This window comes from Arachis hypogaea, chromosome 14 (genome assembly GCF_003086295.3).
Source record: "Arachis hypogaea cultivar Tifrunner chromosome 14, arahy.Tifrunner.gnm2.J5K5, whole genome shotgun sequence".
In the NCBI taxonomy this organism is placed as follows: domain Eukaryota; kingdom Viridiplantae; phylum Streptophyta; class Magnoliopsida; order Fabales; family Fabaceae; genus Arachis; species Arachis hypogaea.
The window spans coordinates 109,363,652-109,377,859 of record NC_092049.1 but is presented as its reverse complement, the minus strand read 5'-3'; the positions used below and the strand labels follow the sequence as shown (position 1 = coordinate 109,377,859).

The window sequence follows — 14,208 nt, the reverse complement described above, 5'->3', positions numbered from 1 at the left end:
AGGGGTTACACAACCTGCGCTTATATGAAGAGACCATCATAAAACTTTGGAAACCTTAGTGGAATTCATTGTTAGTTAAACTGATGGGAAGAAAAATAGGATATACAGTTATGAAAAGAAGGTTAGAAAGAATGTGGAGTGACAAAGGAAGCATAGATGTTATAGACTTGGGTCATGACTTTTACTTAGTTAAATTCTACTCACAAAAAGATTTAGACTATGCTCTTTTCGAGTGACCATGAAAAATCTATGATCACTACCTAGTTATGAGGTATAGGGAACCAAATTTTAATCCCTTTTTTGGCTACTATAGACAAGATTACAACATAGGTGGGGCTTCCAGGTTTGCCAATTGAGTTATATGATAGAAATATACCTAAGAAAATAGGAGAATTTATAGAAAAGGGTTGTAAAAGTGGATACTAACACCGCTAATATGTATAGAGAGAAGTTTGCAAGACTTTATGTAGAGGTGGATCTAACAAAATTATTAATAGGTAAATATATGATTAATGGTGTTTGCTTTAAAGTGAAATACAAGGGCCTACACCAAATATATTTCTTATGTAGAAGAGCTAACCACAACCAAAAAGAATGTATCATGAGAAGGGAACAAAAAGAGAGTGAAAATGAAGGAAATCAACAGGGAGAAGGTGGAATTATATCTAACCAAGATGGCCAACATAAAGGAAGTAAGGAAAAGGAAGATAATAGAGCAAAGGATAAGAAAAAACAAATTGTACAGCAACTAAGTGATAATTTTGAGCCATGGATGATTGTCCAAAGATCAAAAAGAGAAATAAAATGAGAAAAAGAGGGTGACAACAAAAATGGAGCGAGAACCAACAAAGCAGGGGGCAAAAGCACAAGCAATTCTAGATTTCAGGTGTTGGAGGTAGAAGAAGTTGAGGGAGGAAATGAATGAACTACAACCATAGAGGAACATGAAGCAACAATAGAGAACACATAAAGGAAGACAGCTAACCAAGAACCAAAGACTAAACCGACAAACAGCATGAACTTTAACAAAAAAAGCAAGTAGAAGAGAACCGAAAAATTTCAAAGGAACTTACACAGAACTATACTGCAAAAATAGTAAGAAGAAAAAACAGGCCAATCCAAATTATCCAAATGAAAGCAAGGGGGATGGATTAAATTAAAACAACACAATGCAGTGAAAAATATTTAATCACCATCAAGACAATTGACAAGAAAATAATTACGAAAGTCCAACCATAGATCACATGGAGAAAGAGGTTGACATTTTTCAGCAGACTAATCCCCTAAAAAGAAAACCTCCTGATCCAGTAGTAGAAGGTAAGGAAGAGAATGTAACAAGAGACATAGAGATGAAAAATATAGAAGGCATAAGTTTCACTATCCCACCAATGGAGGGGTTAAAGGAAGAAGAGATGCAGATTAATTAGGTGATTGCCTTACGACTTAAAAGATGTAGTCTTTGATGGTTCTCCTATTTTTCTATCTTGTTTTAATGATCATTCTCAATGGAAAAATAAGAGATGTGGCTAACAAAGCTTTTAGTTGTATCTTTAAAGAGGTCTCTAACCATCACAAATCTAATTTAACTATACTTGTGGAACCTATAGATGCAGGGAGAATAAGCTATTAAAAATATTAAAAGCTTAGGATTTATCAGTTACATCATTGAAGAGGCACAAGAGTACTCTGGTGGAATATGAATCTGTTGTAATAAATAGGACATCTGATGGATATCAGTGGCTAAAAGAAAAAGGGAGGTTGAATCTTGGCCTCTTTTAATTTTTGCTTTTAAACTAGGATTCTGTTAAGATATTTTGAGTAGAAAAACATGAGATACTTTGGTTTTATCTCTTGACGCAGTAGGAGCCAAAATAGAGTTACGAGCAAGGTGTATTACAGTGAAGTATAGCTGGATAGAAGAATTAGGAGATACTTTTATTTTGTCTCCTAAAGTGCAGAACCAGAAATAGAGAAGAGAAGAGAAGAAGTAACACGGCCATATATCCTGGCTCGGCTACTCAGTGCAATGCAGCCTACATCCAGTCTCCATCACAACAATGATAGAATTTCATTATCTTTTAACAAGATTACATACGTCAATTCTCCCTAGGATTCTAACCAATCCTATCTGGGACAAATCCATTTTTTAACCCAAACCAGATTTGACTAGGAACCGACTCTATCTTTTAATAGTAAAGTGCAAACCTAACTTATAAGGAAATCTCCTCAAGATCATGACAACAAAACAGAAAAACTTACAAAGAATTTCTTAAATAAACATGACTTTTTTTCCAAGTCTAACTCTCTTACCTTTTTTCACTCAATAGCTTTTTCATACATTCCTCACTATTATGTCTTTTACCATTGAAAACAAAGAAAGACTAGACTGAGAAAATAAGATATTCCATGAGAACCATGAAGGAGAAGAATGGTAATAGCTCTGTAAGCTATAGGAACCCAAACTTGTTGCTTTCTCTCCTTACTCTAATCCTTGGTCGTTCACCCAATAGAGGAGTAAAGCTTCCAGGACTTTAAACTTGCTTCAGCACTTGTTTGACTTCTTCTCCCAAAAATCAGAAGTAGCAGCGGTGTGACAGAGGAGAGATAGGATAGAAGTAGTGCCTTAACCATATATGCATCCATACCTTCTATCTTTTCTTTCAACCTTTTCCATCTTGCTTGTTGAATCTAAACCCTTCATTCTTGCTTTGGCTCTAAGTCAGATTCTTGATCATTGATTCACAACAGAGCTTTATGATCTTCAATATTTTTAACTTTCTACTTCTGTGCTTGCAAAGATAGTATTTCTTTATCAAGCTTCAATGAAGCACAAATCTAAAAATACGTCTTTGATGTTGCTTCAGAAGTGATGTTTGCTTTTCGCCCTAGCCACTATGACTTTCTCTTCTTTGCTTATATTTGAAAACTTACTTTCTGTTCTTCGATTTTGTCCTAACTCAGAGCTTTCCTTTTTCTTTCTTTTCTTCTGAGAAATCACGTGGGTGTTGGTAGAGAAAAAAGAGAGAGAAGAGAGAAATTAGTTTCGACGGTGAGGTTTAGTTCAGATGAAATAGAATTGAATTATTTAGTCAGCAACTAAGTTGAATGAATATATTTAGATGTGGACCACTAATTTGGACTTGTTTATGTTCTTGGGCAGACTTGATTTCATTCTTTTGGCTAGATACTTGCTTTTGTTTCTGATAAGTGATTTTGTGATAATAGAAAATATCTCCTTGGGCCATTGAGTGTGTGTGTGTGTGTGGGCCTGAGATCTTGCTTCTTGGGGGTCAATTTGATTAGTTTACTTGCTTATACACTTAACACACTAATCACACACATAATTGGTTTTTAGCCCAATAATAATATTTAGTCATCATCTTAAAATGTTGTTAGTTCTTCAAGCTCAACAACATCCAAATTTCAGTGGAAGAAACTCATCCCCATTTTTACACACCAAAATCTATTAAAAAAAAAAGAGAAGAATGGTATCTCACAGCGATATATGCTAGCCTACAGCCCCATATTAGATGACAACTTTAGTCTAAAACCTTAGTCTTAGCTACCAACATCAATAAAGCTTGGCTCCTCACAGGAGATTTTAATGAAATAAAAAGGAGTTCGAAAATAAAAGGGGATCAAACGTTGATAAAAAGACATGTACAGCTTTTGCAGATTGGATAAACAACTGCAGCCTCATTTATTTGGGCTTCTCTAGATCTAGATACTCTTGGATATATCCGCAACGGGATGGACAAGATAGAATTTTCAAAAAGCTCGATAGAGCTTTAGCTAGGATTAGAGGACAAAAGTTTTATCATACCAAGACTATAATAAGAAGATTCAAGAATAAAATTAATAAACTCATAAATCAGGAAGAAAATTGGATAAGCAACGAAGCAAACATTAAAAACCATGCAATGCAGTTTTTCAAAGACTTATATTAAGATGAGATAAATATTAATCCCATAAATCTCCTCACTCAAACAAGTCCTAAAATAAATTCAAAATTTTGTAGGTTGTTGATTAAGATGCCAACAATGGAAGAGACCAAGAAGGTGATGTTTAGCTTTAGTTCGTTGGAGGTCCCAGGTAGAGATGGATTCCCAGCACTGTTTTTCAAAAAAATTGAAAAATCGTGAAAGACAAAACGATGGAGATGTTAGAAGTTGCTGGAACAATCTGAGAAGAATAGAAGAAGTCAATTCAACCTTAATTACTCTCATCCCAAAGACTCAAGCTCCAGATTTCATCACTCAATTCAAACATATAGCCCTTTATAATATGAATTACAAAGTGATAACTAAGATTCTGGTCAACAAAATTAAACCAGCTCTAAATGACATTATCGCTCCCTACTAATTAAGTTTTATTTCTGGGAGAAAATTTCAGGATAACATTCTTATAGGCAAGGAAGTGATGCATTCGATGAAAAGAATGAGAGGAAGAACCAAATTCATGGCAGTCAAAATTGATTTTTAAAAGACATACAATAGAATCAATTGGGGATTCTTAGAAAAAAGTTTACAGGAAATTAATCCTTCAAGAATCTGTATTAACATCATCATGAATTGTGTAACTACAGTTAAGTACAATTTGTTGTGGAATAGCAATATGACAGAGGATTTCTTGCTGAAAAGGAGAATTAGACAAGGAGATTCTAACTCCCCTTACTTATTCGTCAATTGTATGGATGCTCTATCTGAGTTTATTGAAAAAATAGTTCAACTAGCTAAATGGAAGCCTTTTGCAATCGGGAGAGGAAACCTGAGATATTTCATTTACTGTTTGAAGACGATCTTTTGATCTTTGCTGAAGCTATTCCCAGTCAGATACAGAATGTGTTTGAAATGATAGATATTTTTTAAAATACATTTGGACTCAAGGTTAATCAAGTAAAGTTATCTGTAGTTTTCTCTAAGAATGTCCTGAATCAGACCAGGAAAGAAACACATGACAACTCAGGGTTCAAAAAAGTAAAGAGCTGGAAAAATATCTGGGTGTCATGATCAACAATAATAGAAGAGGAAAGAATAGTTTCAAAAATGTTATGAAAAAAGTCTAAAATAAGCTAAAAGGGTGGAAAATCAAATGCTTCTCCCTTGCGGGAAGAATTACTCTGGCCCAAACAATTATCAGTCTAATGCTCAACTATCAAGTGCAGCACGAAAGGGTCCCTAAAAAGTATATGTTATGAGATTGAGAAATTCCAAGAAAAATCCATATGATGTGACAAAGAAAATAAGAAGAAAATGCATTATGTAAGCTAGAAGATGATATGTCAATCTAAGCATGAGGGTGGGTTGGGTTTTAAAAGACTCAATATCATGAACAATGTTTTCTTGTTGAAAGTTATTTGAAAATGGAAGACAAACTCAAATTCTCTATGGGCGAGCATCCTAAATCATAAATATGGAAGAAATGGGAGAATTGAGAATAGTATGCATAGCAGAACTTCAGTTTTCCAGTTATAGAAGGAGATGACCAAGCTATAGAATACTTTTCAGGATAACACCAACCACTATCTGGAGAATAGACTCGAAACTAAATTTTGAATAGATCGCTGGATGGAAAGTGGAGAATGCCTAATCAATTATACTCAAACCCTTGACGTGGATGAAAATAGTTTGGTTTGGAAATGGACAAACGATGAAAGGGAGCGGGATTTGAACAAGCTAAAAGAAGCCCTTCCTGATGAGGTGGTAGACACAATTAGAGCCATGGCGCCCCAAGTTTAGAACAAGAACAAGACACTTTCGGATGGAGGCATTCTATAGATGGAGATTTTTTAGTGGAAAGTACTTATAAATGGTTGGTTAGATGGATAGAACAAAAAATCTCTATTTGAAAAAGAGTCTGGAAATGACAAGGCCTCAAAAAAAAAAAAATAAAGTATTCATTGGCTAACTATGCGTGAAAGGATACCAAGTTACCAACAAAGGAGAGGTTGAAAAATTATTTTGGGACAAATTGATGTTACCATTACTGCATAAACAAAGAAGAGAGCATTCTTCATGTATTAAGGGACCGTCCTAAAGTCTCTAGAGTCTGGACATAGCTAATCAAATCAGAAGCTATTGGAGTCTTCTTTGGCAACCAGTTCGCAGAATGGATAGAATCGAATTTGAATAAAGAATTGGGAAAAGATAAACAAGCAGCATGCATAGACATATTTGTCATTACTTGTTGGAAGATATGGTTTTGGAGAAATCAAGAAGTTCATAATCAAAGTTGTCAGAGACCTAATGAAGCAACCAGAAAAATTCACATCCAAGTTCAACAAAATAGAGAAGCTTTCAAGAACAAGGAATACTTGGTCGATTGGACAAAAAAAGTTGAGAAGCACATTTTATGGAATCCACTACCAAAAAGATGGGTTGCCCTCAAAACTAATGGCGTGGCAAAGGGGAATCCTAGGCTGGCGTCTTGTGGAGGTGCGATTTGAGATAGTCAGGGGCGATGGTTTGGAGGCTTCTCGCACAACATTGGCTTGTGCTCTGCTTTTAAGGTTGAGCTGTGGGGAATCTATCAGAGACTTAAATTAGCCTGGACCATGGACATGAGAAACGTCTTTCATCTATTGTAACGCCGCAGCGGTGGTGGCTCTCATCAACAACCACCCAAATCCGTTAATGTGCCGAATTGAAGAGTGGAGGAAGAAGGACTGGGACATTTGCTTCAACCATACATTGAGAGAGGGGAATCGAGTTGCCAATGAGTTGGCTAGAAGAAGTTCCGGAATTGAACTAGGCTTCACTTTTTAAGACGCTCTACCGCAAGGAGTTTCGGTGCTTGACAATGAAAGGGTATCCATAGGGGTGGCAGTGGGGCGGGTAGAGGCGGGTTTTTGTCCTATCCGATCCCGTCCCGCCATCTTTGCACTCTACTATTATCCGCCCTACCCCTACCTGCGGGTAGTAGGCTGCTCTACCCTAACCCGTCCCCACGGTACCTGCCCCGCCTCTACCCGTCCCTATAAAAATTAAATAACATTCTAATTTTTACACATTCATATATAAATTAAGATAAAAACTTAAAATTCATAATTAAATTAAAATACAAACATAAGATTCATACAATGTCAAATAACTTGAAATTAAAAAAAGATTAATATTTAATCACTACAAATTTAACAGCATAATAAAGAAATTGCATCAAAAGAGTCTTCAATCATTATTCTTGTTCTTCCACCATTTAACAAATCTACATTAAAAACACAATATATAAACTAATTAAGTTAAGCATTATGATTAGTAAACAGTAAACACAAAATTTTACCAAATAACTTAGCACCATTTTTTTTAAAAAAAGTTAAAATAATTTTTCAGAAATAAAAGCAATACCATTGAGAAGAAAGCAACACCAAATTAAAATTCCAAAGTAAAGGTAACAAAAATAGAAGCAGCCAACACTTATTTCAAAATTGAACAATTTGCATAGGTATAGTTTCCATGGTCAACCAACAAAATAACTCTAATGATGATGCAATTAAAAATTACTATATAACTATGTAAAAATATTTACTCTAAAGGATAAAAAATTACTATATTACAGGAGTGCATAATTGATAAAAGGATAAAAAATTACAATGTTGGAAATCTGTACAAACCTCAAGGGCATTTCTTTCTTCTCTCAAGGAATTCAATTCTTTATCTGATTCCGCAGTCAATTCTTTGTACTTTGCTACTTCTGCTGTTAAATCCTTTACTTGCTTCTGTTGACAAGCACAGTCATCTCTGATTTGTTTTAACTCCTCACGAAGGCATTTTAGTTCATTTGCTAATTTTTCTTTCTCATTTAGAGCTTCATTCTGTGAAGCCTAAAAAAAGCACGTAACAGCATAATGCTCCAAATCAAAAGTATTTCCGATTTTCACAATAATATTTTACGACATGTTAGGAATCAGAGTACAAGTTGAAGTCCAGTGCCATCATGAAGAACTGCATTAGCAAGTGAAAAAAAGAAAGAAAAAACTTACTCGCTGTGCCTTGGTATGCGAAATTGCTACTCAGGTTGTGAATTGTTGTTCAAAATTGATTCCCTGGCAATGGCACCAAAAACGGATGCACAGGACCATGGTCTAAACATATCTTCACAACTTCGCATAACTAACCAGCAAGTGCACTGGGTCGTCCAAGTAATACCTTACGTGAGTAAGGGTCGAATCCCACGGAGATTGTTGGTATGAAGCAAGCTATGGTCACCTTGTAAATCTCAGTCAGGCGGATATAAAATAATAATGGAGTTTTCGAAAGTAATTAATAAAATAGGGATAGAAATACTTATGTAAATCATTGGTGAGAATTTCAGATAAGCGAATAGAGATGCTTTCGTTCCTCTGAACCTCTGCTTTCCTGCTATCTTCATCCAATCAGTCTTACTCCTTTCCATGGCTGGCTTTATGTGATACATCACCACTGTCAATGGCTACTTTCGGTCATCTCTCGGAAAAATGATCCAATGCCCTGTCACGGCACGGCTAATCGTCTGGAGGCATCACCCTTGTCAATAGCTTCATCTTATCCTCTCAGTGAAAATGGTCAACGCACCCTGTCACGGCACGGCTATTCATCTGTCGGTTCTCGATCATGCTGGAATAGGATTTACTATCCTTTTGCGTCTGTCACTAACGCCCCGCAATCGCGAGTTTGGAGCTCGTCACAGTCATTCATTCATTGAATCCTACTCGGAATACCACAGACAAGGTTTAGACTTTTCGGATTCTCTTGAATGCCGCCATCATTCTAACTTACACCACGAAGATTCTGGTTAAGAGATCTAAGAGATACTCATTCAGTCAAAGGTAGAACGGAAGTGGTTGTCAGGCACGCGTTCATAGGGAATGATGATGATTGTCACGTTCATCACATTCAGATTGAAGTACGAATGAATATCTTAGAAGCGAAACAAGATGAATTGAATAGAAAACAGTAGTACTTTGCATTAATCTTTGAGGAACAGCAGAGCTCCACACCTTAATCTATGGAGTGTAGAAACTCTACCGTTAAAAATACATAAGTGAAAGGTCCAGGCATGGCCGAGATGGCCAGCCCCTCTGATCTAAGAACCAGGCGTCCAAAGATGTCTAATACAATAGTAAAAGGTCCTATTTATAATAAACTAGTCACTAGGGTTTACAGAAATAAGTAATTGATGCATAAATCCACTTCCGGGGCCCACTTGGTGTGTGCTTGGGCTGAGCTTTGAGTGTTGCACATGTAGAGGTCCTTCTTGGAGTTGAACGCCAGCTTTTGTGCCAGTTTGGGCGTTCAACTCTGGTTTTGGCTCCTTTTCTGGCGCTGGACGCCAGATTTGGGCAGAAAGCTGGCGTTGAATGCCAGTTTGCGTCATCTATTCTTGGACAAAGTATGGACTATTATAAATTTCTGGAAAGCTCTGGATGTCTACTTTCCAACGCAATTGGAAGTGCGCCATTTCGAGTTCTGTAGCTCCAGAAAATCCACTTTGAGTGCAGGGAGGTCAGAATCCAACAGCATCAGCAGTCCTTCTTCAACCTCTGAATCTGATTTTTGCTCAAGTCCCTCAATTTCAGCCAGAAAATACCTGAAATCACAGAAAAACACACAAACTCATAGTAAAGTCCAGAAATGTGAATTTAACATAAAAACTAATGAAAACATCCCTAAAAGTAACTAGATTCTACTAAAAACATACTAAAAACAATGTCAAAAAGCGTATAAATTATCCGCTCATCACAACACCAAACTTAAATTGTTGCTTGTCCCCAAGCAACTGAAAATCAAATAGGATAAAAAGAAGAGAATATACTATAAATTCCAAACTATCAATGAAACATAGCTTTAATCAAATGAGCGGGACTTATAGCTTTTTGCCTCTTGAATAGTTTTGGCATCTCACTTTATCCATTGAGGTTCAGAATGATTGGCATCTATAGGAACTCAGAGTTTAGATAGTGTTATTGATTCTCCTAGTTCAGTATGATGATTCTTGAACACAGCTATTTTATGTGTCTTGGCCGTGGCCCTAAGCACTTTGTTTTCCAGTATTACCACCGGATACATAAATGCCACAGACACATAATTGGGTGAACCTTTTCAGATTGTGACTCAGCTTTGCTAAAGTCCCCAATTAGAGGTGTCCAGGGTTCTTAAGCACACTCTTTTTTTTTGCTTTGGACCTTGACTTTAACCGCTCAGTCTCAAGTTTTCACTTGACACCTTCACGCCACAAGCACATGGTTAGGGACAGCTTGGTTTAGCCGCTTAGACCAGGATTTTATTCCTTTAGGCCCTCCTATCCACTGATGCTCAAAGCCTTGGGATCTTTTTTATTTTCCCTTGCCTTTTGGTTTTAAGGGTTATTGGCTTTTTGCTCTTGCCTCTTGGTTTTAAGAGCTTTTGGCTTTTTCTGCTTGCTTTTTCTTTCTATATCTTTTTTTCTATTTTTTTTCGCCTATATATATATATTTTTTTTCTGCAAGCTTTGTTCTTTGCTGCTTTTTCTTGCTTCAAGAATCATTTTTATGATTTTTTAGATTATCAAATAACATGTCTCCTAGTCATCATTCTTTCAAGAGCCAACATATTTAACATTCTTAAACAACAACTTCAAAAGACATATGCACTGTTCAAGGATTCATTCAGAAAACAAGAAGCATTGTCACCACATCAATATAATTAAACTAAGTTCAAGGATAAATTCGAAACTCATGTACTTCTTGTTCTTTTGAATTAAAACATTTTTCATTTAAGAGAGGTGATGGATTCATAGGACATTCATAACTTTAAGGCATAGTTACTAACTACTAATGATCATGTAATGAAGACACAAACACAGATAAGCACATAATATAGAAAACGAAAAACAGAAGAAATAAGAGCAAGGAATGAATCCACCTTAGTGATGGTGGCATTTCCTTCTTGAGGAACCAATGATGTCCTTAAGCTCTTCTATGTCTCTTCCTTGTCTTTGTTGCTCCTCCCTCATTGCTTTTTGATCTTCTCTTATTTCATGAAGGATGATGGAGTGCTCTTGATGTTCCACCCTTAGTTGTCCCATGTTGGGACTTAATTCTCCTAGGGAGGTGTTGATTTGCTCCCAATATTTATGTAGAGGGAAGTGCATCCCCTGAGGTATCTCAGGGATCTCTTGATTTGCAGCCACATGTTCTACCACTGAGCTATAGTCCCTTGAGATGAATCTTTCCATCTCCCATGACTCAGAGGTGGAAGCAATTGTCTTCTCTTTCCTCTTTCTTGAGGTTTCTCTGGCCTTAGGTGCCATTAATGGTTATGGAAAAATAAAAAAAGCTATGCTTTTACCACACCAAACTTAGAATGTTGCTCGCCCTCGAGCAAAAGAAGAAAGAATAGAAGAAGAAGAAGAAGAAGAAGAAGAAGAAGATATGGAGGAGATGGAGGGATGTGTATATTCGGCCATATGGGTGGGATTGGGTGGGAAAGAGATGTTGAATTTTGAAGATAGGTGGGTGTATGGATGTGAGTGGTAAATGGAAAACAGAAGGGATGACCATGAATGGAGAGAGAGAGGGTGAGAAGAAGTGAGTGGAAGTAGGTGGGGATCCTGTGGGGTCCACAGATCCTGAGGTGATCCTGTGAGGTCCACAGATCTTGAGGTGTCAAGGCATTTACATCCCTGCACCAATTTAGGCATGCAAAATGCCCTTGCATACAACTCTGGGCGTTCAGCGCCAGGTTGGTGCTCATTTTGGGCGTTTAACGCCCATTTACTAGCCATTTCTGGCGTTGAATGCCAGAACCATGCTCTGTTCTGGCGTTGAACGCCAGGCAGATGCTCCTCCAAGGTGTGATTTTTCTTCTGCTGTTTTTGATTCCGTTTTCAATTTTTATATTTATTTTGTGACTCCTCATGATCATGAACCTATAAAGACATATAACTAAGAAAAATATAGTTAGATAAATAAAAATTGGGTTGCCTCCCAACAAGCGCTTCTTTAATGTCAATAGCTTGACAGTGGGCTCTCATGGAGCCTCACAGATGTTCAGAGCATCGTTGAGACCCTCCAACACCAAACTTAGAGTTTGGATATGGGAGTTCAACACCAAACTTAGAGTTTGGTTGTGGCCTCCCAACACCAAACTTAGAGTTTGACTGTGGGGGCTTTGAGAGAAGCTTTTCATGCTTCCTCTCCATGGTTGCAGAGGGAGATCCTTGAGTTTTAAATACAAGGGAGTCCTCATTCCATTGAAGGACTAGTTCACCTCTGTCAACATCAATCACAGCTCTTGCTGTGGCCAGGAAAGGTCTTCCTAAGATGATGGATTCATCTTCTTCCTTTCCTGTATCCAGGACTATGAAATCAGCAGGGATGTAAAGGCCTTCAACCTTTATTAACACGTCCTCTACTTGTCCATATGCCTGTTTTCTTGAATTGTCTGCCATCTCTAATGAGATTTTAGCAGCTTGCACCCCATAGATTCCCAGTTTCTCTATTACAGAGAGGGGCATGAGGTTTATTCCTGAACCAAGGTCACACAGGGCCTTAAAGATCATGGTGCCTATGGTACAAGATATTATGAACTTTCCAGGATCCTGTCTCTTCTGAGGCAATGTCAGTTGATCCAGATCACTTAGTTCATTGATGAACAAGGGAGGTTCAACTTCCCAAGTATCAATACCAAATAATTTGGCATTCAGCTTCATGATTGCACCAAGAAACTTGGCTGTTTGCTCTTCAGTAACATCCTCATTCTCTTTAGAAGAGGAATACTCATCAGAGCTCATGAAGGGCATAAGGAGGTTCAATGGAATCTCTATGGTTTCTAGATGAGCCTCAGAGTCCTTTGGTTCCTCAGAGGGAAGCTCCTTATTGATCACTGGACGTCCCAGGAGGTCTTCCTCCTTGGGATTCACGTCCTCCTCTCCTTTTTTGGGTTCGGCCATGGTGCTTATGTCAATGGCCTTGCACTCTCCTTTTGGATTCTCTTCTGTATTGCTTGGGAGAGTACTAGGAAGGATTTCAGTGATCCTCTTACTCAGCTGGCTCACTTGTGCTTCCAAATTTCTAATGGAAAACCTTGTTTCATTCATGAAACTCACAGTGGCCTTGGACAGATCAGAGACTAAGTTTGCTAAATTAGAAGTATTTTGTTCAGAGTTCTCTGTCTGTTGCTGAGTGGATGATGGAAAAGGTTTATTATTGTTAAACCTGTTTCTTCCACCATTATTAAAGCCTTGTTGAGGCTTTTGATCCTTCCATGAGAAATTTGGATGATTTCTCCATGATGAGTTATAGGTGTTTCCATAAGGTTCACCTAAGTAATTCACCTCTGCTATTGCAGGATTTTCAGGATCATAGGCTTCTTCTTCATAAGAAGCCTCTTGAGTACTGTTGGATGCAGCTTGCATTCCATTCAGACTCTAAGAGATCATATTGACTTGCTGAGTCAATATTTTATTCTGAGCCAATATGGCATTCAGAGTATCAACTTCAAGAACTCCCTTCTTCATAGGCGTCCCATTATTCACAGGATTCCTCTCAGAAGTGTACATGAACTGGTTATTAGCAACCATGTCAATGAGTTCTTGAGCTTTTGCAGGCGTTTTCTTTAGGTGAATGGATCCACCTGCAGAAGTGTCCAGTGACATCTTTGATAGCTCAGATAAACCATCATAGAATATATCCAGGATGGTCCATTCTGAAAGCATGTCAGAAGGACACTTTTTGGTCAACTGTTTGTATCTTTCCCAAGCTTCATAGAGGGATTCACCTTCTTTCTGTTTGAAAGTTTGAACATCCACTCTAAGCTTGCTCAGCTTTTGAGGAGGAAAGAACTTAGCTAAGAAAGCCGTGACCAACTTATCCCAAGAGTTCAGGCTATCTTTAGGTTGAGAGTCCAACCATATTCTAGCTCTGTCTCTTACAGCAAAAGGGAAAAGCATGAGCCTGTAGACTTCAGGATCTACTCCATTAGTCTTAACAGTATCACATATCTGCAAGAATTCAGTTAAGAACTGAAAAGGATCTTCAGATGGAAGTCCATGAAACTTGCAGTTCTGCTGCATCAGAGAAACTAATTGAGGTTTCAGCTCAAAGTTGTTTGCTCTAATGGCAGGAATGGAGATGCTTCTTCCATGTAAACTGGAATTAGGTGCAGTAAAGTCACCAAGCATCCTCCTTGCATTATTATTATTTTCGGCTGCTATCTCCTCTTCCTGTTCGAAAATTTCTGAAAGGTTATCTCT

At 37.5% G+C, this 14,208-nt stretch overlaps 1 non-coding gene across 1 annotated transcript; it reads left to right on the top strand.

Moving 5' to 3' along the window:
- The first annotated feature begins 13,665 nt into the window (after window positions 1–13,665).
- On the top strand, window positions 13,666–13,773 carry LOC112745086 (small nucleolar RNA R71). The gene has a single exon (XR_003173032.1). It is a non-coding gene; the product is annotated as a small nucleolar RNA R71 (small nucleolar RNA).
- Window positions 13,774–14,208: the final 435 nt, after the last annotated feature.